Source organism: Podarcis cretensis (genome assembly GCF_951804945.1).
Source record: "Podarcis cretensis genome assembly, chromosome: 6".
NCBI lineage: Eukaryota > Metazoa > Chordata > Lepidosauria > Squamata > Lacertidae > Podarcis > Podarcis cretensis.
The window spans coordinates 38,037,636-38,064,452 of NC_137175.1; the positions used below are offsets into that span (position 1 = coordinate 38,037,636).

At 41.5% G+C, this 26,817-nt stretch overlaps 2 long non-coding RNA genes across 2 annotated transcripts; one reads left to right on the forward strand and one right to left on the reverse strand.

Annotated features, from left to right (window-relative positions):
• Positions 1-1,091: 1,091 nt before the first annotated feature.
• LOC307218163 lies at positions 1,092-26,359 on the reverse strand. The gene is made up of 3 exons (XR_013839841.1): positions 26,260-26,359; positions 25,638-25,719; positions 1,092-1,340 (listed from the first exon to the last, which is right to left on the reverse strand). It is a non-coding gene; the product is annotated as an uncharacterized lncRNA (long non-coding RNA).
• Positions 6,684-7,608, forward strand: LOC307218188. Its single transcript, XR_013839867.1, has 2 exons — positions 6,684-6,808; positions 7,479-7,608. It is a non-coding gene; the product is annotated as an uncharacterized lncRNA (long non-coding RNA).
• Positions 26,360-26,817: the final 458 nt, after the last annotated feature.

The window sequence follows — 26,817 nt, forward strand, 5'->3', positions numbered from 1 at the left end:
AATTGTGGCTAAACCACCTGAATTCCATCTAGCTTATCTACTCCAGGACAATGACTCTTATAGAACAGGTTGCCAGATTCCTGATTTCAGTTCTTTCATATAAAAGACTTCATGGAATGCTGCATGACTATTAAAAATCTAGTAAACTCTATGCACCATCTTTATCTTCAAGGCCATAATACAGTACATCTAGAGATTGTAAGTAATGTGAAAGAGATTATGCATAGAAATATTTTAGTTGATGTTTTAGATTGTAAAATGCTATTTTATTTGTTGACTTGTTTTACCTTGTGGGCTTATAGCCGAATAAAGTATTATCTATCTATCTATCTATCACCCGCAGAATATTATGGCCTAACAGCCCAGCCTAGAAAGTCCATAGAAATGTGATGCATTGCAAGCTACTGATGGTGATGTGGTAAGAATTCACCTCTGCACCACCTTGTTCGCTACCCAGGTAAGGAACAACCACCTTTCGAATAAACCACAGAACCAATGAAACTATTTCTAAGTCCAGCATCCAGATTTAGGGGCACAGCATTTGTTATAGCTATTGCAATAGGACAGGGCTCACTCAACTCAATGATCTGGTTGAGAAGGTCTGCCCCGAGGCACTTCAGAACAAAAGCTTACGTATATAGTAGTTCAAACACAGGAAACAAAGAGTCAACAGTACAGTGGTAAGAAGTAGTCCTTGGCACCAGAGGTGCCAACTTGAGCAAGGGGGGAGGGGGCGCAATGACGCACACATGGCATGTGTGTGATGCTGAGACACTGGGAGGAGTCAGGGGTGGAGCCGAATGTGGCTTCAACGGCTGACAGCTCCTCTTCTCTGGGACTTGGCCTCCTTCTACTATCGCCACCTGCCGGGGCTGCTAAATTACCCTCACTCCACCCTCATTGCCCTCAATCTGAATCATGTAGAGAATAGGGAGTGCTCTGGCCTATTGTCCAGGCAACTGGAATGGCACTTCCAAACTTTCTGTGTTGCACAGTGTGATTTCACTGTGACACTGTGTAGTGTCACAAAGTGGAAGTGCCAACCTGATTGCTTTGGAATTCCTTTATCGCAATTGCTTCTACACCTGATACACCCTCCCCCACCAGAAAAACAGCACTTTTCACAAATGAAAGAATATTTGTGAAAGCCAGGGCTCCAATGCAGCTCACCTCATTTCATCTGTCCATCTGTTTGCAGAGATGAACTACAACATCAGATGCCACAATTGGAAAAGGTCAGTGGATTCACTGCAACAGTGCCATGGTAGGAACTATGTGTCCATACAAATGGAGGTGGGGGCCTAGAGTATCTTCCCACAATGCTGAAACTTGAAAGGTATCTGTAACCATAACTGGAAGATGATTTTAGGTATAGCAAAAAGTATACTACTAAGAGCAACTTGTAGGTCTTTAATTTATTTAGCACCCACACCCAAATGTAATGAATTTCAGTAACTATTCTGAATACACACACACACACACACACACACACACACACACACACAAAATGAGTTGATTAATAATATGGTTTAATTGATTAATCAAGGAAATCTAGAGGGGGGAACAATTGCATATTCATAATTAGTAACTGGAATACATTTATATATTCATTAATTTGAAAAGCATACAACGGAACATTGGGGGGGCAGTAATTACTTATCAAAGTCTGCTGATTTGCAGAATGTGATCTAATTGCATGAGAAAATTGTGTTTGTTACTCATAAGAGGAAGAGTGGGGTCTAAGAAAAATAGCATTATTATTGTTGTTGTGAGACAAAAATGCAACATAATTATAAAATGCCAGTAGAACAGCTGTTACTGTTATGGAACCTGGTTGAAGGAAGTGGCTGCAGCATCCTTCTCCTGGGTAGGATGGCTTGGCTATTGTCTAGTGCAGAGCTGGCCAACTTTTCAAACCAAGTAGGCCTCAAGAGTACTTTGATAGAGCCCACACTGCCTTGTCACACTGGGGGAGGGGGAGCGAGGCCAAAACTTGATGTCCACCCCCTGCCTTGCTCTGCCTTCCCAAAGTGAGTTGCCAGGCTTTGGGAAGGAGGCACAAGGCTCTGGCAGGGACTCAGAGCCCTCCCACCTCCTTTCCCAACATGGAAAAGCACTAACTAGGCTTTGAGAAGGCATCAGGGGGACTCTAGAACTCTGTCAGACCCCTCATGCCTTCTTCCCAAAGCCCAGCGCCTTGCTTTCCCAGCTTTGGAAAGGCAACACGAGGGCTGGGCTGAGGCATGCATCAAATGTTGCCAAGGGTGAGTTGGACCACCCTGTTCTAGTGTATCAGAAGATCATTCAGACCTGCCTGTCCTGGACCTTGAGCCACAAACCACGCATGTGACCTAGCCCAGTGAGATACCATGGACTGCAGGTGCTCAAATGTCCGAGGGAACAGGGACATGCAACATCAGTTCCTAATGATAGCCCAGAACTCTGAAGCCTCTGATTTGTCCCTAAATGGGAGAAGCTGGGTCTTCCACCTTTGTCTGGTCAACAGAGGCATTCTCCTTACTGCATGTCAAGTTCTAGCTTAAGCTATGGACCTCCAGGAACCTGGGCTGGAGAACCCAACCGCTACATCTAGATTTCAGTATAGCCACACATTTGGTCCCAGCCTGACTCCGCTACATCTAGATTTCAGTATAGCCACACATTTGGTCCCAGCCTGACTCCTACACTGGGGACCTCCTGTCTGCCTTGCTGTGGATCAGTAGCTGCCTTTAGTGGGTGAATGCAACTTTCATACAGTTAGCTAACTGAAGACAAAACAGTGGTGTTATGAGTGACAGAGGTGTTTTAAAATAATGAAAATATGGAAAGTCAAGCTGTACCACATACATGCTCATGGGATTGAACCTGCCAGGGATTGAACCTGTATGCAAAGCAGATGTTCTACCCCTGAGCCATGGCCCTTCCCTCCAAAATATCTCACACAAATGTATTTGGTTCCTCCCTGCACATCAACACTAACTCATACCCAGTGCTATTTTTCTAGAAAAAAAGGTGCTGGAGATCACCATGAATGCCTGCTTTGTTCTCTTATAATGGCAATGGTGCCCACCTGTGAGGTGCCAGAATTTTGTTCTGGTGAGTTCCAGCTGAAAAAAGTCCTGCTCACAGCCCTATTAAAGGTCACAGAGCACAGAATAACTGGAGAAAACAACCTGGAAATTTAACTCAACTTGTTTGAGCCTCCAGCCTACTTGCTAAGTACTGGCCTATCTCTTCTCCTTCCTTTGACCTTGGCTTAAGTCCGGTAAAAAAAATATTTTCTGCTCAGCCACCCTCCTCTGATGTTTCCCGTTCAATGCACTGCTTGGTGATTCATTGCAGCAGAATTCCTGGGCTAAGCTGTCCTTCACTCAATTCATTACCCAGCTCTGTGCATGGGTAATTAGCAGGTTATGGAAGTAGAAATTCAGTCTCACACGTTGAATGTCAAAATGCCATAAATTCAGAAATGTACCTATAACCTTAAATAATTTCTTTACTGTAAATTTAATCCTTAGAGTTTTCCATCAAATGAATTGCAGAGCATTAAAAACCAAGCGTACATATTAGGTGTAGACATTAGACAGCAGGGCTATTTCAGCCCTAATGCAATTTCCTCCCTGGCGCCAAGCTATGGTTATGCATTAATATTTCAAAAAATTAAATTGCTGTTTAAACTTTCTGACCAACTTTGTAAATTAACCTCTGTTTCAGGAAGGCAAGGAGCTTGCATCTGACTTATCAGGAGAGAATTCACTTGAACGCTTTCCAAATCTACTCCTATTAGGGAATTTAGCAGTGGTCAACAAGCTCTTTGAATTAATAGCTTCTTTGAAATCCAAACATGTCCCTGAGTTAATGAGAGGCTCCTCACACAAAATAGCTGTGCCACGTGGCAAAGTGCTCTCCTGTAAAAGTTTGCTGTGTCTTGCCTCTGTGCTGCTGCAAATCATTCCTGTTAGAGGAATGTGGCAATACAGAGAAAACAATGCTATGCAGTGCCATTTTCCTAGAAGACGAGGTGGTGGAACTCACCATGAATACCTCCCTCCCACCTGATGGGTTGGGATAGCAACTCCCTCTGCTGATTTTCCATTCCAAATCACCCCTTTCAAACACTTCCTTAGATTTTTTAATAGTTTTTTTTTTCATGTAATATGTATTTGAATCCTCTAATCCTTAAATAAAAAAATTGACATATATTCAATATATTGTATTCTTCCAGTTCTGCTAAGACTGCAATCTTGTGCACATTGCCCAAATGATAAGCCCCACTGATTTCCATGGCCTTCTGGGTAAACACAACTTGCAAAGAAGCCCTCAATTCACTGACCAAGGCTGAAGAATCCTTAATAAGCTATACATCCTTTTCTTATGCAGGAAAATTCCTGACTATATTCCTACTGATTGGCCAGAAGTATATACCGTATTTTTCGCTCTATAACACGCACCAGACCATAACACGCACGTAATTTTTAGAGGAGGAAAACAAGAAAAAAAAATATTCTAAACGAAATAGTGGATATATGATTTTTGTGGTTCATGCTGTGGCCACAGACATGTGATCTGACAGTGAGTTTGGAGTAGCCCAATGCAAAAATCCTGAGGATCCATGTGGATCCATGCTTTATAACCACGGAGAAGGGAAGGAAGGGGAACCATGGATCCTCTGCTCACGACTGCAGCAGATCCCCCCCGCCACCCACAGACACTTGCTCCATAACACGCACAGACATTTCCCCTTACTTTCTAGGAGGAAAAAAGTGAGTGTTATGGTGCAAAAAATACGGTAGCCTCTGATAAGTCAGGCCCAATATAAATACAGTAGTACCTCTGGTTGCGAACGGGATCCATTTCAGAGGCCCATTCGCAACATGAAAAGAGCGCAACCCACAGCGGCACGTCTGCACACGTGCGGGTTGCTATTCGCCGCTTCTGCACATGCGCATGACATCATTTTGCACTTCTGTGAATGCGTGAGCTGCGAAATCCAGAAGTAACCCTTTCTGGTACTTCCGGGTCGCCGTGGGACGTAACCCGAAAGAACGTAACATGAAGCAAATGTAACATGAGGTATGACTGTAGTAGGGGGCTTAGTCTTTTCGTCTATCAGCTATGCTTTAGCACTGAGTTGCCTGCTTACATTTGTGTTCACGTAGAGCCTACATAGGGGAACTTTCCCAAACACATGCCAAGATGGTATTTTGTATTGCCAATGGAAGTGAGATGCAGTGCTGAATATTTCTGGCTCTCAACTCATTTCCAACTTAGATTTATTTGGGTGCAAGGGTTAACAGAGAGCAAGGGAGAGATTTGAGAGGTACTTGAAATACCTCTCAAGTACAATTAAGTCTTGGCATAGCCATTTACTGCTTTCTGCAGGGGGTCAACATGGCTTTAAAAGCTTAACCTCAGTGTACTTGGGGACAGGTTTCATGGCGCAAAGCAATAATGGACAATATTAAAGGCCGAGGTCAATGAGACCTTATTAACACAGGGATATAATTAGGTGAGCATACATCTAATTATGATGTTTCTGGAAATGAATGGATTAGTGGTTTATCAGACATCCAAGGCTATATTCTGTACTAAGTACATTTATGTCAAGGCAATGCTTCTCTCATGTGAATGCCTGGAGTAAGGCATATAAATATCAGGTGGAATTGTTGGCATCTGTCTGTCTCGGGAGACAATGGAAGAGTATGCCTTCAGAGGTAAAGTCATGCCATGTTATTATAAACATTCCATATGTGCAAGCAAGCATGTCAGCACTTCTCTTCCCCCTGCCCTGTTTTTGGGGTTCTCCTGACCCTCCCCAAGCCAGTTTTGGAGGGAGCACACTGGGGCTGGGGTGCAGTAAGAGGCTGATTGGCATGCACAGAACTTTCTGTTTGGCAGAAATGAGAAGGAGATGGCTACTGGGAGAGCTTGTCATGGAGGGCACCATAAAATTCTAGAAAAAATTGCAACTTCTTCATTGCTACTTTTTCCTTCTTTTATCCTATTTTATTGTGTTTCACTACTTTATTTTAGTTATAAGATTTTTACCTTGCCTTTCCTCCTGTAGGAACTCAGAGCAGCAGAAAATACATAACATGATGCAACCTTTCAAACAGAGTTCAAATCATTACAAATATTAAAAGAGCATCAGAACAACTAAACTGACCATAGGGTGCTTAACACCAGCTCTGTTCACTGATGTGATATATTACATTGTGTCCGAACTTTCTTTCTGGAACTGAAGGAAGTATGTGTAGGCTTCCCAAGTGGTCTCTCTTCCAAGCACTGATCAGATCCTGGCCTGCTCATCTTTGTTAAGTACTCTACTAGATGGGCTGATCCAAATGATATTTATGTATGATCCATTCTCCTTATTTGATTGCCATGTTCCTGGTCTACTTCATTAACCTCCTGTGATCCTGCTTAGTTGTCAACAAGCCTAACTTTCATCTGTAGAACCTTCTGAGCATTTTGATGAGCATTGCCAGCATTTTTAGATATGTGGCCTATCACTACTGACACATAGACATTTTTATTTCTAGGAGATCCATTTTGGATGTGTTAAGATGAGGCCTGATCATATAGGATTGGTCAAGGAACTCTGTGGTCATGCTTGGATTTACTGTATATTGCTTTGGAAATAGCATGTTTTTCATTTTGTTTTTCAGGAGTTCCAATTTTAAAATGACCAGACCAGAATTGAAATCAGGGCAAGCCGATTCTATTGAATATAAACAGAGCAGCAACTGAGAGACCCACTGGAAATTTACCTCTTCATGCATGGTTTGGGAAGCTGAAAAAGCAAACTGTAAGGGCTGGGAAATAGGTTCCACCTCATTACAAGATTAATTGTGTCTAAATGAAAAGCAGCAGGTAGTGAAAACTTTAAAGTGCTTAAAAAGTATTGCCCAACAGACAGGTAATTCAGTGATATATGGCGTACATGCTGCCTTTGACATGCATTGGCCTTAATTATAACAAAAGGAGCTAAATTCATTCCTTGTCAAGGCAAATGTTTTCATTGTGATGTGGAAATGTGACTGTAGAGAGAATTAGTTTGCCAGAGTTTTAAAATGCACTGATAATCCAGAATAAATGAGGCAGCCAGTTCCTGGGTTCCATCCCATACCACACATCCCCTTCTAACGTTCTAGCATGACAAATAAATAAAAGGATTTGAAAGCAGAGCCATAGACACAGACCTGGGCTGATTGCTCTGAGCTCTGCTAAGTTCTGTATGGAACCAAGTAAATTCCAGCTTTTTGAGCCCCACTATAAGTTTGATTCAAGAATGCCTATAAATTAAGAACCACACTAAGCCAGGTCAGTGGCAGTGTTACTCATTTTTAGAATTTCCCTCATAATGAAATAGTACTTTTGGTTTCTGGATGCCTGTGTTGGGCATCACTTAATAGTGGCATGCTTGAGGTTTATTTCTCTCTCTGCAGCATTCATGGAATTCTTTCCCCAAACCACAGGTTGTCTTTGCTGGATCAGAGCAAATATGTGCAGGAACGGAAAATGTCAGCAATCAAGCATACTAGCTTCTAATGTTCTAAAGGAATTTTACATAGTTCTTAATAGTAAAGACCTGCATATTCCACAATGGTTATTTGCATTTCTGTGTTGTGCTTGAGAGAGCTGAAAGCATTTCAAATGCATTAGCTCATTAATTCATTCAGCAGCACTGTAAGATAGATCAGTTTTATTATTTCTGTACTGTCATTTCAGAGTGGAAGATGAGAGTATAAGGCTGCCTAGTGATCTCATTTTTTTTTTAATAATATTTATTAAAGATTTTCAAATATAACAAAAAAAAAGAAAAACATCCAAATTTAAGGCCTTATTTTCAATATCATCTTTCCAGGACTTCCCCCTCCCCACCCCCTCTTGTATTCCAATTCCTTCAAATAGATTCAACAAATTCTTACCCCAAATTTTAAAATTATTATCATTAACCCAATTTAAAAAATATTTTCCCATCCCCTAAAATCGACCTGTTCCCTTCCACGAGTTCCCCTCTTTAATATAAGATATAGATTAACATAAAAGAGTTAAAAAAAGAATAAAATATAATTTAACACCCTTTGGATTCCAAATTTCCCTCCCCCCTTTCCCAGTTGCGTTCCCAATGTCCATCAGTATCCACTGTCTCCTGGAGCTCCCACATCTGAGCCATAATCTGAACCATAATCCTTCACCTGTCCGCTTTGCCGTCTTTTTAATAATCTTTACCGTCTTTTAATCATCTTTAATTTCAAATCTCCAATCTTAGAAAGGGTCTATCTTCCAACTTTGTCCAATTTTTGTTTTTCTTGTTGTTCTTGTTGTTCTCTCTTCTCCTCTTTTTTTTTTCTTTTTTTCCCCCTGCTCTCCTGCACAAATGTTCTAATTCTGCCTAGTGATTTCATAGCAGAGGTAAGATACTGTAGTTCAGTCCCTTAGCCACTATGCTGCACTAACTCTTGCTATGATATCAGTCAGGAGTAATCATTGTCTACTGATTTCAAAGAGTCAGTAGTCTCATGAAATGTTCATTTTGTCAAGGGGGTGGCCAGTTCCACTCCCACGTTCATTCATTTTATTTATTTATTTATTTTTATGGTTTTTCCAAATTACTACAAAACAAATTGAACTACTTTAATTTAATACAATTTCTTAAAATCAGGTTTCCCGCTCGTGTTGCAAATATATGTCAATCATATCGCCGCATTAAACCATTAAACCATTCTTCTAGCTGACCGCTTTTTCCTCCTTACAAATAGCACCTCTGTTACATCTTATAAATATAAAATCCAGTTCATGTGGGTAGTCCTTCATATACATTTTTGCTCCAGACCTGATGTGCCAAGAAAGTTCATTACTATCTTCCATTGTCCAGTTCTTTGCAGTGTTTATCTGAATTGTACAAGATCACATTCCATTCCTTCTGCTGTTTGCAAACTAGCATATGAGCTGCAGCAATAAATAATACACAGGGCGCACCTCCAAGCTTCCACCATTAAAATTCCCCCCTGGAGTTCTTTCTCGGCACACAGTTAAGAGCAAGATATTTTCTCAAATTCAGCCTCTTTTCCACATCTGTTCAGCTGCAGCTCATTCTCTCCCTCCTCCCATTCCTTCTACAACACCCCAGTCCAGATACTCATAGATAAAATCCATTCAGTCTAGATCTGGGGGGGGGGGGCATAGCAAAACCATATTAAATTCCTTATTGAACATAAATAAAAAGCCTCCCTCCACTTTTTGAAGTTTCAGACAGAGTAACAAACCAATGGCTACACACGTCTCTTTCATTGTGCAGGGGAGGACAAGAAAAGGAAAGACCATTTGAAAACCGTAAGAAAGCACAAAGCACCTTGTCCTTGTCCTTCTTTTCCCGGCTGTTGTAGGGATTCTCAAGCTTCAGAAAAACATTCAAATACCTTCAGAGAGCCAAGCCTAGTCCTTTTGTCAGCTGATTGATCACAGCCCATTAGCATGTGTCAGTCCAGGAGTACCTCTTGATGAATGCCAATTGTCCAGATTAAGGAGGAGCCATGTACAAATCATGCCAGTAACAGAGGCTTGTCCATGACAGGGACATACTCCCAGGTCGCGCGCACTCTGCATTTCAAGTTGGCAGACACAGGATTGTGTACCACTGTGGGATGCAGTGAACTCCCCAGACCCCACTACCTCTTTCCCCGTGCCTGAACTTCCTCGCAGCCCCCAAAGGGCTATGAAGATCAACCACCATTGATCGTGGGCATGGCCAGAAACCCCAGGTTCATTCCTAAGTAGGAGGTTTCTGGAATAAAAATGCATGCAAGGCATATTCAAAGCAAAGCAGGCCAGATTTAAGCACCTTTTTAAAAATTTCTGCTGCACCAGTACAGAACCTCAGGGCAAGACCTCCACCTTTGGTGGAACCCCAAATTTGCTTCCCCAGAGAAGGAAATCATTGAGACTATTATACTTTGCTTGGCATATCCCAATACATGTGCACATAGTATTTGTTACATAACTCTTTAATCTTTGAGATATTTCAGATATTTCAGTTTCTGCCAATTTTAATCACACTCATAGCACAAGGTATATATTTGCATACAGGTAAAGTTGAGAGGACAAGTCCATAAGCGTCAGCCAGTAGAAAAAACAGAGACATCTGGTATATTAAACAGACAACTAATGCTTAAACATATAAATAGTGAAACTTTCCATCATTTTCTCTCTGAATTTAAGTAACAGCTCTTTGTAGCTTCTAATTAAGACCCTGTGTGAGTTATTTCTCTATTTTAAGCCTAGGGTTACAAAGTTTTGGGGTGCAAAGACTTTAGGCATTTCCTTCACAATATATTCTCTGCCAGGAGTGTAGAAATATGCTTCATATTTGTTCTCTTCCAGGAATGTAGAAAGATGCTCAACTGGTGATGGACTGTAACCTAGAGCATTAGATTTTAGTGCAAAATCCAGTATCTTCTGCAGAATTGGGGGGAAGGGGGAGTCCTTAGTTTTCGCTGCTAAATTTATTTTGGAATATTGTTGGCAACTACTGCTAAAAGTATATAAACCAGAAATGGTATTGAAAGGAGAAGGGGACGACAGAGGACGAGATGGTTGGATAGTGTTCTCGAAGCTACCAGCATGAGTCTGACCAAACTGCGGGAGGCAGTGGAAGACAGAAGTGCCTCGTGTGCTCTGGTCCATGGGGTCACAAAGAGTCGGACACGACTAAACGACTAAACAACAACAACAAGTAAATTTTTATTTATACCCCACCCTTTCCGGCCAGGACCGGGCTCAGGGAGGCTAACATGAAATATCAAATTCATTAAAACACAACCAAACAATTGATTAAAATACAGCTTAAGAATTAGAATCAGGATAAAATTAAATGACTGCCCACGAATTTCAAATGTAGGGCTCGGGAACCTCAAGTATTCATCAGGGCCAGCTATCTATATTGGTCCCACATGAGCAGATAAAAGGGCCAAAGAGTTGTATGCTTTGTGCAATATTTGAGAGACAGTGGGTGTGTTGAAGGAATCCTTACTACACAATCTGTGAAAGAGTCCTTGGATACAGGTGGGTGAGACTTTAAAAACTCTTAAAGTAGGCCTCTACACAAGTTTGACTCTTGCTATTGGTGATTTTGTTATCAGCCAGGCAGTAATTGCATTTTTCAATTTCTTCCATTACTTTGCAGTAGATGTCTGTGTAATACCATCTCTCTCTCTCTCTCTCTCTCTCTCCCTCTACACACACACACACACACACACAAACAAACAAACAAACAAACAAACATACATACATACAGCAAGCATTATTTTCAGAAGACTGAATCCACCATACAGTGATGCCCATGTAAATCAGAAGCTGCTTCACCAGCTTTGGTTGCATGCTGGTTTGTGAGCTGGATAATTAAAAAATGTTCTGGAAATAAGCAATAATGGTAAAATGATGTTTTGACAAGGAAGCCATATTTAGCTGATGGAGAGATGAACAAAGTAGATGGTTGAGTAGGTACTGTAAAAGCAAAACTGAACAGCAGATTATGCTGCTGTTCAGCACACCTTGGACAAATTTGATAGATTTTGCAGAATAACACTGAACATGGAAGCTTGAACATGGGAATGTCACGAACTCTGGAGCCTGGACTGGGGTATCACCAAAGCCCTTGTGGTGATCAGATGTTTCTGGAGCACCAGCCAACCACATCAAGTCCAACAGTAGCAGAGAGGCAACAAGAAGAAAGGACTTTTTTCAGCCTATGAATGATACACGTAGCTCCTTCCCCATGTTTTCCCCTCCACTGATATTCCTTTGGCCCCAGAACAGAATGTGGAGCACCATGCCTTTTTTGACATGCGTTAAGGCAGTTAATTGTTTATCAGTACAATCCTATGCCTGCCCCCTCAGAATTAAGTCCTTTGGGTTCAGTAGGACTCCCAGGTAAGTGTGTATAAGATTGCACTCTTAGGGGAGGGGCCATAGTTCAGAGCTATTTTTGCTATGCTCAATGGCTGGCATTTGCAGCTAAAAGTTCTTGTAGCAGAGTTAGTGAGACCTCTGCATGATGTGGAGAGCCACTGACAGTCAAAGACTCATTAGCAAGCTCGAATGAATCATTGGTCTGGTAGTTCATATATTAGCATGAAACCAAGCAGATGCAACAGTATCACACAGTATCACACAGAAGCAGTGACCCATACAAAGCTACAGAATCAAATTCTGCATGCCAACCAGGAAGATATTTCTTGAAGTGAACACACAAAACCAGAGGCTCATTAGGAAAAACAACAACATGCATGCATATTCATTTCACGATGGCTGTATTGACCTGAATAGGTAAAACAACCATCACAGGTCCAACACCACACAGAGAACTGTGTATATAACCTCTGCTTTTGGATTTGAAATAATGTCCCAAGTTTCTGTTCAGAAACCTGTTCCTCCTTTCTGATTCTCATTCCAAGGAAAGTAGGTGCATATGCCCTGTCATAAACATCCAGAACAGCGTATGTTTGATCCAGAGTATGTTAGTTGCACTTAGGTCACACTGAAAACAATGTGAAAAGTTACCTCATGGCTAAATGGTGACCCATTCATTTCAATGGAAATTAAGTTCAAGTAACAGTGAAAAGCCTATGCAGATTTACTCAGACATAATTTCCATAGACTTCAGTGAGAATAAACTTCCCAGTAAGTGTGCATAAGATGGCAGCCAAAGTCTGTATCCAGCTGAGTACCTATACAAAAACAAGCCCTAATCTCAACAACTTGCAGAGTGTTAAAAATTTTCATACACCTGTATAGACATTCCATTGGTAAATTAATTCACAGAGTGACATTATCAGTGCTGTAGGCTTCTCTGGAACTCCCAGCATTATGCTGTTTTCTGTCCATTTCAGCACTACTTGTAGATAAGTTGCTTGAGGATATTGCCTTTAGTGCATGCAATTTTGAATGCCAGTGGCTATGGAACAAAGCCTGAATCCAATTTACTGTGTAGAATTGACTCCAGTGGTTCTCTTTTCCCTGATTAGAATGGAACCAGCTCCAACATAGCAGAGCTTCAGTCTGTTGTTGTCTGCCCAGAAAATCAACACAGTATATCCAGAGACCTGAGATAGGCTTCAATAAAATCTTGAAACTTCCACCGAATAGAAGTGAAATCAGGATGTGCGGGTGACCTTCATGTATACGTGTGGAGCTGTCAAATATGGAAAGCAGGAGTGAATATTTTTTCTTGTGTATTTCAAGATCCGGAAACTAAATAATTACTTATCGGTGTTAACATTTGCAGTTGTGACATTTGCCTTTGACTTCCTGAAGATTATTATAAAAAGCTAAAATGCCATCTTCCTACTAGCACCAATGACAATGCAACACTCCTTTCATTCTCATGTGTATGAGCCTCTTATCATATGCAAGTGGAAGGTGGCAAGGCTGTTAGAAATCTATTGTGTTAAATGAAGACACCAAAAGCATAATCCAGAACTTTTAGAATGAGCACGAGCTCTGCTGGTTCTGCCACTGATAGGTCTGTACCAGTACCCCTATTCATGTATTACTCAGAATGAGTAATCACTCATGTGATGAAGCAGAAGTGAGGCTGTGCTACTGGCTCTACTTCCACTGGCAAATCCCTGAGCCACCCAGATTGTCCAGATTGCGTGAAGCCTCTCTGTGTGGGTTTCTTTGCCTGTGTCTGTGCCCGATGTGGGAGCAAGGCTAATGGGGGTATGCTGTGCCAGGGGCAGGTCCATTAATGCAGCCCTGCTTCTTCTTCACATTATTTGCCAAATAGCAGTTCACAAAGATCAAACAGCTCAAGGGTCCTTACCCTCAAGGGTCCACTCTCTTCTGATACTGCAGAAAGATCAAGGACACTCAATGAATCAGCATAATGTGCTACAGTTGTAATGGCAAATCCAGAGGTCCTGTATGGTAGATTTGGATGTTCTTGTGTGGTGTGCAAGGCTCATTGGATCCAATTCAAAGAAAGGAGGAGCTGAAGTTCAACTGTTTTTTGTTGGTGTATTTTTGGTAGGATAATGATTGTACCTGAACGGAGAAGCACAGGAAAAAAAGGACCAGGACAAGTGTGTGTGTGTGTGTGAGAGAGAGAGAGAAAGAGAGAGAGAGAGAGAGAGAGAGAGAGAGAGAGAGGTGACAGTGGAGTGTAATCACTATCTCTAAATCTACTATATGTATTTATATCTGTATTTTTATGCTATGGAAAATGTGCAAGCACATGTGGGAGGCAGTTTACATTTAGAGTGCTGAAATAGGACCTGGGAGACCAGGGTTCAAATCTCCCCTCAGCCATGAAGTCCACTTTGGGCCAGTCACTCTCTTCCAGTCTAACCTACCTGGGCACATTAGTTTCAGCTGAGTTTCTGAAGAACTTAGCTGGATACATATCTATTTTATTGACTGAGGTTTGGAGCCATTCGCAGGTGTGCTTAGAGTAGAGCCACTGAAATCAAAGGGAGTTGTTTGTAGGTAAAGGTAAAGGGACCCCTGACCATTAGGTCCAGTCATGGCCGACTCTGGGGTTGCGGCGCTCATCTCGCTTTATTGGCTGAGGGAGCCAGTGTACAGCTTCCGGGTCATGTGGCCAGCATGACTAAGCTGCTTTTGGCGAACCAGAGCAGCACACGGAAACGCTGTTTACCTTCCCGCCAGAGTGGTACCCATTTATCTACTTGCACTTTGACGTGCTTTCGAACTGCTAGGTTGGCAGGAGCAGGGACTGAGCAGTGGGAGCTCACCCCGTTGCGGGATTTGAACCGCCGACCTTCTGATCGGCAAGTCCTAGGCTCTGTGGTTTAACCCACAGCACCACCCGCGTCGTAAACCATTATTTCAATGGATGTGCTCAAAACTTGTGTAAAGCTGGATCTAGCCCTAATTATTATTTTAAACCAACCCTGAGATTATTGAACAAGGCACAACATTTAAACCACCTCCGGAGTAAATAACTCCCCAAATATTAACAAATTTTAAGTAAATGCCTTGCCAATTAAATTGGCACTATTTGCTGGCTATGATTATGCTCACTACCCTAGTCCCTGTGATAATGCGTGTGCCTGTTTTACCTACACAAACCATTCCATCTTTCATTGCAGAAGATGTTTGGCATCTTGTCAGGATAATTCATGGCTTCAGCTTCATCACAACCATTGTTTGTCTTTCTCCTTGTCTTTCAGTGAAAACAATGTTGCAGCTGGATGTACTGTGGAGGCCACCTGCTTCCAAAAAGCAAAGCCAGATGTGCAAGGCTGTGCCAGGGTGATATCTGTTGATCCAGAAGCCTCCACTTATTGCCTGCAATTTCTGAGATGCTGACAGTGCTACCATGGAGACTGCTGGTTTCTGTACCCCTGCTCAGAGAAGATCAGGCTGATAGCAGAAAGGAAGGTCACGTTCATAACACTGTGATTTATTATTTACAGTGCAGCAAACTGCAAGCCAATTAAGTACCTTTGTCTTTCTGAAACGGCATTCATGTAATTTATTTTTATCTCCTGTGCTGAAACAACAAAGTTGGCTAATGGTGGGGGTGGTGGGGGAGAGGGGTCAGTTGCTGTGGTTTCTTGATACAACTCTTCTAGTTGCTCCTGTTGATGCAGACTGGAATACATAGTGCAGGAGGTCAGAGAAGGATAACTCTGAATGCATGTATGTTTTCACACTGAACGCAAACTTGCTAGCATCTTCAAAGGGATGGAGCCCGAGTCTCTTTCATATAGTCATATGTTTGCCAAGAGTGAGAGAGAAAGAGAGCTGTTATTATCCTTTTGCTTTTAGAGAAAATTAAAGCATCTTTTATTCTTGTTTCATAAAATGATAGGTCATTTCAATTCTTTGGGAAGAGGATGAAAGGTCTGATGGAGAGAAGATGAGAAGATGCTCGTTCTCAGATCAGCTGTAGCGTTAAACAATGAATGGGAGGGCTCGTTCAATTTCACTGCACACAGGTGGTGTAGTGACAATAAAGGTTTATTATTATTATTATTATTATTATTATTATTATTATTTATTATTATTAAAAATGTGGAAAGCATGCGTAATTGAAGACAAAGGCGAAAGGGTGATCTGAGTCCCAGTAATGAGGAGTGTCAGACCAAGACATTTTGTCATCTTGTGAGAAAAAAAAGGTTCCCCACCTCTGATCTATGGGATTATCACCAGTGCATCACTAAAAAGGAAGAATTGCTTCACTAAAAAAAGACCCCAAAAATATACAGTTTTACATAAAATTTACATACACAGATTTTATATACGTAGATGCAAATCTGGAAATAACTACTATAATTCAAGAAGAAACACAATACATCTTACACAGTGGGAAGGCTGTAATTCAGGGATCCTTTTTGCTTGCCCTGTTTGCTGTCTAGACCCTAACTCTTGACAGGCAATTTTAGGGCCCCTGTTCTATGTTCTTGGACAAGATAGCCCTTATAATAGCTTTTTGACCAAAGTATTATGAGGTGGGATGCATGGCCACTGTCTTTTTTCTTATGCGTGAACTGCATAAGCAGCATTTTACGATATATAATAGTCATAACAGGAAGGAGAGCAGCAAGAAGAAGCTGTCATGAGGATTGTTCAGGAAACACTGGATAAATTATGAGATCTGAAAAAATCATTATGTAAAACATAATAAATACCAACTGCAGGGCTCTGTACAATTGATCTTCCATGTTCTGTCCGCAAAGCATCATTCTACAAAGTTTAGTACACCATTGTTTGAGAGGTCTTGACAGTCATTGGTGTTGAGGTTTTGTCCATGACAAGCATTCATTGCTTACTTGTGTGTGTCTGTGTGTGTTCCAGGGGAAGGGAAAGTAGCAGAAAGAATCAATCAAAGTTCCCCCTTGCAACTAGTTTTACTGTGACGGTTTACAGTGCCCATATTTCACCTAATCAATACTGCACTGATTACTGCAGCCACCTACAATAAACAAGTTTCATTAAGATACAGCAACGTGTTTTGAGCCGTATTATCAGCTTTACCTCCTGTCGTGTAATTTCCCTACTTCATAAAGCAACCAAACATAATGGCCTTTTCACACACTAGGGATAATGTGGGGTACTGTGTTAAATGGCAGCAAGTTTGGAAAACTCAGCAGTGGCCAGAAGATTGGAGAAGATCAGTCTACATCCCAATCCCAAAGAAGGGCAGTGCCAAAGAATGCTCCAACTATCGCACAATTGCACTAATTTCTCACGCTAGCAAGGTTATGCTTAAAATTCTACAAGGAAGGCTCAAGGAGTATGTGGACCGAGAACTCCCAGAAGTGCAAGCTGGATTTAGAAGAGGCAGAGGAACCAGAGACCAAATTGCAAACCTGCGCTGGATTATGGAGAAAGCTAGAGAGTTCCAGAAAGACATTTACTTCTGCTTCATTGACTATGCAAAAGCCTTTGACTGTGTCGACCATGGCAAACTATGGCAAGTTCTTAAAGAAATGGGAGTGCCTGATCACCTCATCTATCTCCTGAGAAATCTCTATGTGGGACGAGAAGCTACAGTTAGAACTGGATATGGAACAACTGACTGGTTCAAAATTGGGAAAGGATTACGACAAGGCTGCATTTTGTCTCCCTGCTTATTTAACTTGTATGCAGAATTCATCATGCGAAAGGCTGGGCTGGATGAATCCCTAGCCGGAATTAAGATTGCCGGAAGAAATATCAACAACCTCAGATATGCAGATGACACAACCTTGATGGCAGAAAGTGAGGAGGAATTAAAGAACCTTTTATTGAGGGTGAAAGAGGAGAGTGCAAAATATGGTCTGAAGCTCAACATCAAAAAAACGAAGATCATGGCTACTGGTCCCATCACCTCCTGGCAAATAGAAGGGGAAGAAATGGAGGCAGTGAGAGATTTTACTTTCTTGGGCTCCATGATCACTGCAGATGGTGACAGCAGCCACGAAATTAAAAGACGCCTGCTTCTTGGGAGAAGGGCAATGACAGGCCTAGACAGCATCTTGAGAAGTAGAGACATCACCTTGCCAACAAAGGTCCGTATAGTTAAAGCTATGGTTTTCCCAGTAGTGATGTATGGAAGTGAGAGCTGGACCATAAAGAAGGCTGATCGCCGAAGAATGGATGCTTTTGAATTATGGTGCTGGAGGAGACGCTTGAGAGTCCCATGGACTGCAAGAAGATCAAACCTATCCATTCTGAAGGAAATCAGCCCTGAGTGCTCACTGGAAGGACAGATTGTGAAGCTGAGGCTCCAGTACTTTGGCCACCTCATGAGAAGAGAAGACTCCCTGGAGAAGACCCTGATGTTGGGAAAGATGGAGGGCACAAGGAGAAGGGGGCGACAGAGGACGAGATGGTTGGATAGTGTTTTCGAGGTTACCAGCATGAGTCTGACCAAGCTGCGGGGGGCAGTGGAGGACAGGAGTGCCTGGCGTTCTCTGGTCCATGGGGTCACGAAGAGTCGGACACGACTAAACGACTAAACAACAACAACAAGTGTTAAATTCCAATGCTCCACTCAACCCTTATTGTCTATTTATTATTGTCTATGACATGAGCAGCGATGTCACGCTGGCCACGTGACCCGGAAGTGTCTCCGGACAGCGCTGGCCCCTGGCCTCTTAAGTGAGATGGGCGCACAACCCCAGAGTCTGTCAGGACTGGCCCGTACGGGCAGGGGTACCTTTACCTTTACCTTTATGACATGAGGTTTCATAAACAAGGCAGCCTATTGCATCAGATGCATGAGCTGGCCATTGAAGCTATTGGGTAAATATATGGATTCCACGTGTGCTTCAAAATTGTTTTCCTGGATCTGCTTCCTAAATATATTTAACTTTAGTGCCCCCAAGAGACTGAGACGTTTACCCTCCTGTGACTGTAAGATGACAGCATCTGTATGGTGATGTTTTCTCTCTCCAGTGTGTGCCTCCTTTTTCAGAAACTCTGGCAAAGCATCAAGATGGCAACATTGGAATCCCAAGTATAGACACATACTATGGCACAGTGTACACTTGGTACGTGATTGCTCATAGGCTGCTTTTTGCATGACTTTCATCTGCTACTATATTGTAAGACTCGGCTGCTAGACCTAGGCACCTTGGCATGGAAAGGGTGCTATCAAATCACTTCTGCCTGCCTACTTGGGTTGCTGATTACACATCAGTAAACTTTTTTTTCCTGCCACTTATCACAGCTGTACTCCTCTGTGGGCAGAGCTGATATTCGCATTTCAAAGAAAGGTTAAGACTACAGCAGGCTAAATATAACACAGCTTGTTCTCGCCTTGTTTTTTAATATATAAAAAATAAAAAATAAACGAAAGGTGATTATTTTTTAACCAGATCACTAGGGATTGACACCAGCTGCTTCCTAGATTTGCCACTGAAAGTATTTGGATTAAAGTGTATGAGAAAAGTACCAATGGAACAAAGGTCAGATTTGAGAGGGAAATAGTGATAGTACATTCCTAATAAGCCTAAGAATCAGAAATCATATTCAGAAGAGACTGTAGATAGTAGAATAATATTTGTCTGTTTGTTCTCTGTTGCTCTCTTAACCTCAACCCACCCCACTTTACGAACTTGAAAGTGGAAAACAGCAAGATTGCTTGGACTGGCAGGTGGGGATGAGGATATGCTTTGCTAAATGGAAGAACTATCTGCATATTTGCATGCTTCATTATAGAACTCTTTTTTAAAAAAAAATGCATTAAAAATCCACACATCTTCTTTGGCCACTTCTAAAACAAAATGCCCTTGGTTGTATCATGAAAGCCCTATATCTGCATTTTAAGTGTTCATTGGGGAAGAGATTTCCCTTTCCGAAAGCAATTCAGGCCAAATGGTGTGAAAACAATGTTTTTTTTTAACTTCCAGCTTGCAATTGTGTTCCTCACTGAGCAAGTTGTTGCAGATTTTTTGTTCCTCTACTTATAACCATTATTTGGTGCCTCTGCAGTATATCATATGAATAAAAACAAGAAACTGTACACAAGGTGGGGGAGATGCATTTCATAGACCAGTGAAAGCAAAGAAGTCACTCATCTCCTTATTCCCAAAGTTCTTGAGGCCTCCTAGACATGACAGAACAAGTTGCTAACTCTAGAACTCAGGGGTGAAAATGAGACCCTTTTATTTCATTCCAGTCCTGAATAAGTGCTCTGATCTCTGTGCTTTAAAGTGAGTAGGTTTCTGTTTTTTAGCAGAGTCTTTTAACATTCTTCAGTGATGCAATAATACTGTCAGAACAAGGATATATGTTTGAGTGATTGGCCACTAAAAAACCCCAGAAAGGCACTGGAATGAAATTATTGTATTCTTAATTTTCTGTGCAGTCCTTTTTCTACTGGGAGATGAATCATTACTGTCCAGTAAAGGGATGGTGTCATATTTAAAGAACTGTGATGCTTCTAATTATTGCCCACAAAGCACATTCAAACAGGGTTATTAAAATCATTGTGTTTTAAATTCTAATCTGTGCATACAACAAACTCTCCTTCTTCTACAAACACAAATCTTGCCTAGAAGAGAAGCAAATATTCACAGGTGTCAAAGAGTCTTGTCTGATTTGAGGAGCTTTGCAAACAAGGCGCATCAAACAAAAGCAGCTGGGTGAATAAGGCGGAATTACAAAACACCACCAAATGAATGAAGCATACTGAAACCTTACAGTTGCCAATTTCAAGGTCTTGTGAGCTTCAAATCTTTTCCCTTTAGCAATCACATCAGACATTGTCAATCCATCCAGTTTAGTGGCCCCAGACTGATATCTAGATGTTAAAACTGAAATTTTGCTTTGCAGAATGAGCAGGAGGACCCTAAAGACAGGAGGTCTGTCTTCTTCTTCTTCTTTGGCGATCACTCATAGCCGAGTAAGATTGTCTTCCATAGACACGGTTTTAACAATGAGTCCACAAGTGACTGTGGAGGCCAATTCTGGATCCACACGTCCTTCCCCGATGGGGACATTGGTTTCTGGGTGGGAGTTGATCACGGTGTGGATTTGCCAAGTGTGCCTTCCTCTTAGCACGTTTCTCCCTTGCATCCTAAGTTTGAGTGTCTTCAAAGTCCATGACACCTTTGGTAAAGGCTGTTCTCCAACTAGAACGCTCACAGGCGTGTTTCCCAGTTGTCAATGTTTATACTACATTTTTTTAGTTTTGCCTTGAGACAGTCTTTAAAACTCTTTTGTTGACCACCAGCATTACGCTTTCCATTTTTAAGTTCAGAACAGAGTAGTCGCTTTGGAAGACGATCATCAGGCATCCGCACAACATGACCAGTCCAATGAATTATTGCTTCAACTGGTGATCTTTGCTTCTTCCAGTACACTAATATTAGTTCGCCTGTCTTCCCAAGTGATGTGTAAAATTTTTCAGAGACACCGTTGATGGAATCTTTTGAGGAGTTAGAGATGGCATTTATAAGTGGTCCATGTTTCACAAGCATATAGTAAGGTTAGTAGTACAATAGCTTTGTAAACAAGCATTTTACCACATGTTGTGGTACACACTAAAATCATGTGTATACTGCTTCCCAAACCAGCAATAAGACCACCCTGGAGGTAGAATAAATGGGAGTACATACGCAGCCCAGGTTGAGCATGTACTAGAACAATACATCATTGAATTGCAATGAATGATATGAATGGGAAAGAATGAATTTGCTCCTCATGTACAAATTCAAATACCTGTAGGTGTGAACTGATCCAAATGGGGGAAAATTGGATTAACAGATAAATCATGATCAAAGGTGGACATGCCTTTAGCATTGCTGCATGGGATTTTCCACACACATAACGGAGTCAAGATGCATCCATGCATATGCTTTCCCCTAACTACTTTCAATTTCTAGATGGCAGGGGTAAGAGGATAAAACTTGAAATCCATTTCTCTCCCCTCCAACACTAAGATAAAATAGGGACAGCAATTTACTAGAAAAAAACACATAATTGTGCTCCATGTTTGAGCTCCATCAAAAGGGACCATTGGAGTGAATACTTTGCAGCATAATTGTGTGTCATTGTCATCCTGCCTCCCCCCCCCTCCAGCCCCCAGTATATGCTTAACTAAAATAACTTGCTCCATGTTTTTCAATCATGTGGGCAGATACAAGGTGTGACCACTTTTTCCTGCCTGATACCCATAGCCCACTCTACTGCACATGGATTTAGGAGAAAGAACTTTCATGGCCCAACACCCCACATATTAGGATTTAAGCACTTTCAGCGTCTTTTTCCATTTGCTATGCTGCTATCACTGCTTGAAATTTGGGGCACATTCATTCATTCTTCAAAGGTCACACTGCACTAACTTGACCTCTGCATTGATTTCTTTGAAGAATGCATTATAAATCTAAGGAATTAATAAGAAGTTCAAAATTCAACTCTAAATTAATTAAGGAAAACTTCTGAGCTGAACTGATAGAAAGCAATTTCGTGTCTCAGCTCCATGAAATTGTTTCTGGTATATTTCCAAACTGGGTTAAAGATCAACTTGGAGAGGAAAAAAATATTCTGTTTACTCTAAACAGTCATTTAATTAACCTTTACTTCTCCTAGGAATTGAAATCTAAAGGGTAGTTTCAAGAAGTCAGTTTACTGTGCAATGGCTAAATCAAAGGCACCCCCCCCCACACACACACAAGGTGAAATCTTGATTTCATTGATGTCAGTGATGTATTAAATAGGGACTGCTTTATCCGCAGAAATAACAATAGGCTCAATGTAAGAAATCTGATGAAAGAATATTCCACATTGAAGAGCCACTTCTGTAAAATACTTTCACTGACAATAACCCAACTTTAGCCTTTCTGTCAACCTATTCACAGGCTGCCTGCTGTATGCCAGGGTCAGTGAATACAAGAATACTTGGCTAGTTTAGATGTATTCAAGTCTCCAGGGCCAGCTGAACTACATCCAAGAGTATTAAAAGAACTGGCAGATGTGATCTCAGAACCACTGGCAGTCATCTTTGAGAATTCCTGGAGAACAGGCAAAGTCCCGGCAGACTGGAGGAGGGCAAATGTTGTCCCTATTTTCAAAAAGGGGAAAAGAGAGGACCCAAATAATTACCGCCCAGTCAGTCTGACATCAATACCAGGGAAGATTCTGAAGCAGATCATTAAGCAAACAGTCTGTGAGCACCTAGAAAGGAATACTGTGATCACCAATAGTCAGCATGGATTTCTGAAAAATAAGTCATGTCAGACTAACCTGATCTCGTTTTTTGACAGAATTACAAGCCTGGTAGATGAAGGGAACGCAGTGGATGTAGCCTACCTTGATTTCAGCAAGACATTTGACAAGGTGCCCCATGATATTCTTGTAAAGAAGCTGGTAAAATGCGGTCTTGACTATGCTACCACTCAGTGGATTTGTAACTGGCTGACTGACCAAACCCAAAGGGTGCTCATCAATGGTTCCTCTTCATCCTGGAGAAGAGTGACTAGTGGGGTGCCACAGGGTTCTGTCTTGGGCCCGGTCTTATTCAACATCTTTATCAACGACTTGGATGATGGACTCAAGGGCATTCTGATCAAATTTGCAGATGACACCAAACTGGGAGGGGTGGCTAACACCCCAGAGGACAGGATCACACTTCAAAATGACCTTGACAGATTAGAGAACTGGGCCAAAACAAACAAGATGAATTTTAACAGGGAGAAATGTAAAGTATTGCACTTGGGCAAAAAAAATGAGAGGCACAAATACAAGTTGGGTGACACCTGGCTTGAGGGCAGTACATGTGAAAAGGATCTAGGAGTCTTGGTTGACCACAAACTTGACATGAGCCAACAGTGTGACGTGGCAGCTAAAAAAGCCAATGCAATTCTGGGCTGCATCAATAGGAATATAACATCTAGATCAAGGGAAGTAATAGTGCCACTGTATTCTGCTCTGGTCAGATCTCACCTGGAGTACTGTGTCCAGTTCTGGGCACCACAGTTCAAGAAGGACACTGACAAACTGGAACGTGTCCAGAGGAGGGCAGCCAAAATGGTCAAAGGCCTGGAACCGATGCCTTATGAGGAACGGCTAAGGGAGCTGGGCATGTTTAGCCTGGAGAAGAGGAGGTTAAGGGGTGATATGATAGCCATGTTCAAATATATAAAATGATGTCACATTGAGGAGGGAGAAAGGTTGTTTTCTGCTGCTCCAGAGAAGCAGACACGGAGCAATGGTTCCAAACTACAAGAAAGAAGAGTCCACCTAAACATTAGGAAGAACTTCCTGACAGTAAGAGCTGTTCAACAGTGGAATTTGCTGCCAAGGAGTGTGGTGGAGTCTCCTTCTTTGGAGGTCTTTAAGCAGAGGCTTGACAACCATATGTCAGGAGTGCTCTGATGGTGTTTCCTGCTTGGCAGGGGGTTGGACTCGATGGCCCTTGTGGTCTCTTCCAACTCTATGATTCTATGATTCTATGATTCTAACTTTATTCAATAAACTGACCACATACTCATGTAGCTGTGACTTAACTCTCCAATGGAATGCGGCTTGCAAGTATTGCTTTGGATTTATAGGCTTTTTAATGACACATTGTTTGCATCAATTAATTGGTTCTAAAGCAGTTAAGTGCAATATGGCTGGGTAGAGTCAGACAGACATACAGAGCTATTGTAACCAAGTCAGACAATGTGTATGAATTCTGTCAGCTCTCCATGTTCTCAACCAGAAGTCTATTTTTTAAATGGAGAAGGCAAGATTTGAACCTGGGACTTTCTACCTCTCTGTTACGCTAGATCCTTCACATGTGATACTTTCTGCTTCTGCCATTTAATAAAAATTTCCTTTCAAAATGATCTTTTCTAGAAGCTTCCCTCATTTTTAAATTTTTTTAAAAAGAAACTGTAGAAGAATATGGACTTGATGTGCCTAAGACTAGGGCAGCGGGGACGAGACGCTTACAAAATTCTCCTGATCTGAGTTTCTTCCTGGATATAGGGATTCTGAATTACCTGCTCATTTTGCAGAACAGTACCAACATGCTAACAATCTACCATTCTTCCATGTATTTATTTATTTATTTATTTATTTATTTATTTATTTATTTATTTAAAAAAATCATAGTTTGATCAGACTTCTACGGCTCTTCAAATTGCAACAATTTTCAATTGATATTCCATTTCAGGGAACTGTGCCCTCTTTTGTTCTCTTTTTTAAGTGATATGGTTGCTCTGTTCTGGTGATATCTATGTGGTCTCCCTACCTTTATTTGTTACCAATGTACATGGCTAGGAGAAGCGCAGAGAAAATAAACACCATGGGGCATCTGCAGCAGTACAGTCAGGCACCTTCATCTTCCCCAGCTGCAACAAAACATGTCTCTTCAGTATTGGTCTCTACAGCCACAGTTTGACTTCACCCCCAAATGCACACTTCTCCATTGTCTCCAAAAGCAGACGGATGCCAACCAACACAAACACATACATATGCTGATTAATGCACCATGCAAAAAGAAATCTTGATGTGATTGCACACTAACACCATGCATTCTCATTGCAGTGCAATTTAATCAAAGTTTTTCAGTGTGTTAATTGATGCATATATGCAAATGCCTACATCAGTAACCAGTAGAGGGGGTGGGGAGACATGAGCTGAAAACTGTGGCAAACTGTGTACATGTCTGTTCCAAAAATTAAACTTACAAAATCTCAGGAGTCAGAAGAAAGGGCAAGACAGAGCCAACCCACAGAACAATAAAATTGGAATGGAGAACATCCACATATCCTAGAAATCAGAAAAAGAGAAATCTGATTAGAAGTGAAGTAAAAGCGGAATGTGCATTATTTCAGTGCTTAGTAGTTAACAGTGATCAAATTAGCATCCTTCATGCAAAGCACCATAAGCTATTTCTTGGCATAGAAAATTCCAGCATAGGAAGGGTTATCATGTTTCTTATTTTATGCAGTTGGTAATGGAAATGCAGCAAAAATATACTTGGGGAAAACTGATTTGCAATAGAGATGGGGCTAAGTGCCGTTTGTGATGTAAATAAACAAGCTTTGCAAGCATTTTCTTTCAACACTCCCCATATTTGCTTTTATATTGGAAAGTAGCTTTAATTTTCAGCATTATATGCATTCATTTTGCCTCATAATTAATAATACACATTCCTTACTTTTCCCTAAGAGAAGTCTGTTCCGAGGATGGCTAATCAAGCCAAACATTCCCCATATATGGCTTGCATATGATGAATCCTAAACAGCCTAGGGCTGTTTAATGGACCACATTTTCCCATACGAAACTGTTGTCATCCGAGATGCTCACCAGATGCCCTTCTTCACATATCTCCACCTCCTGTGATGAGGCTGGTACATGCTGATAGCTGATGGCTTTTTCTCTGATAGCACCCACATTGTGGAGCTCTGTCACCTAAAGATGATGCTGATGATTAAATTTATTACCAACCCATCACCCTAAGGTTCCACAGTAGATTACATCAATTTAATATGCAACCATAAAAGCAGTTTACAATGAATTGCAACCACAAAGATGGGGTGGGTTCTAAATGTATACATATCTTGTGTCAAAGTGGTGCATCTTCAGCATATGCCGAAAACTGTCTAGTGAATTTGCCAGACCTCTGAGAGGAAGGAGTTCCGCAATTTAGAGACTGCCACAGGGAATGCTCTCTCTTAGTCTACCATGTCCCCAAGCTTCTGGAATGGTAATGGAACTACCAAGAGGACCCCTCTGCTGGTCTTAGCAACTGATAGAGTCTGTAGAGAAAAATGTCATCTTTCAGGTATTTAAAGCACCTTGAATTGGACTCAGAAATAAACTGGCAGTCAGTTCTAAAACTCCAGAACTGCAGCTCTTTTAGAA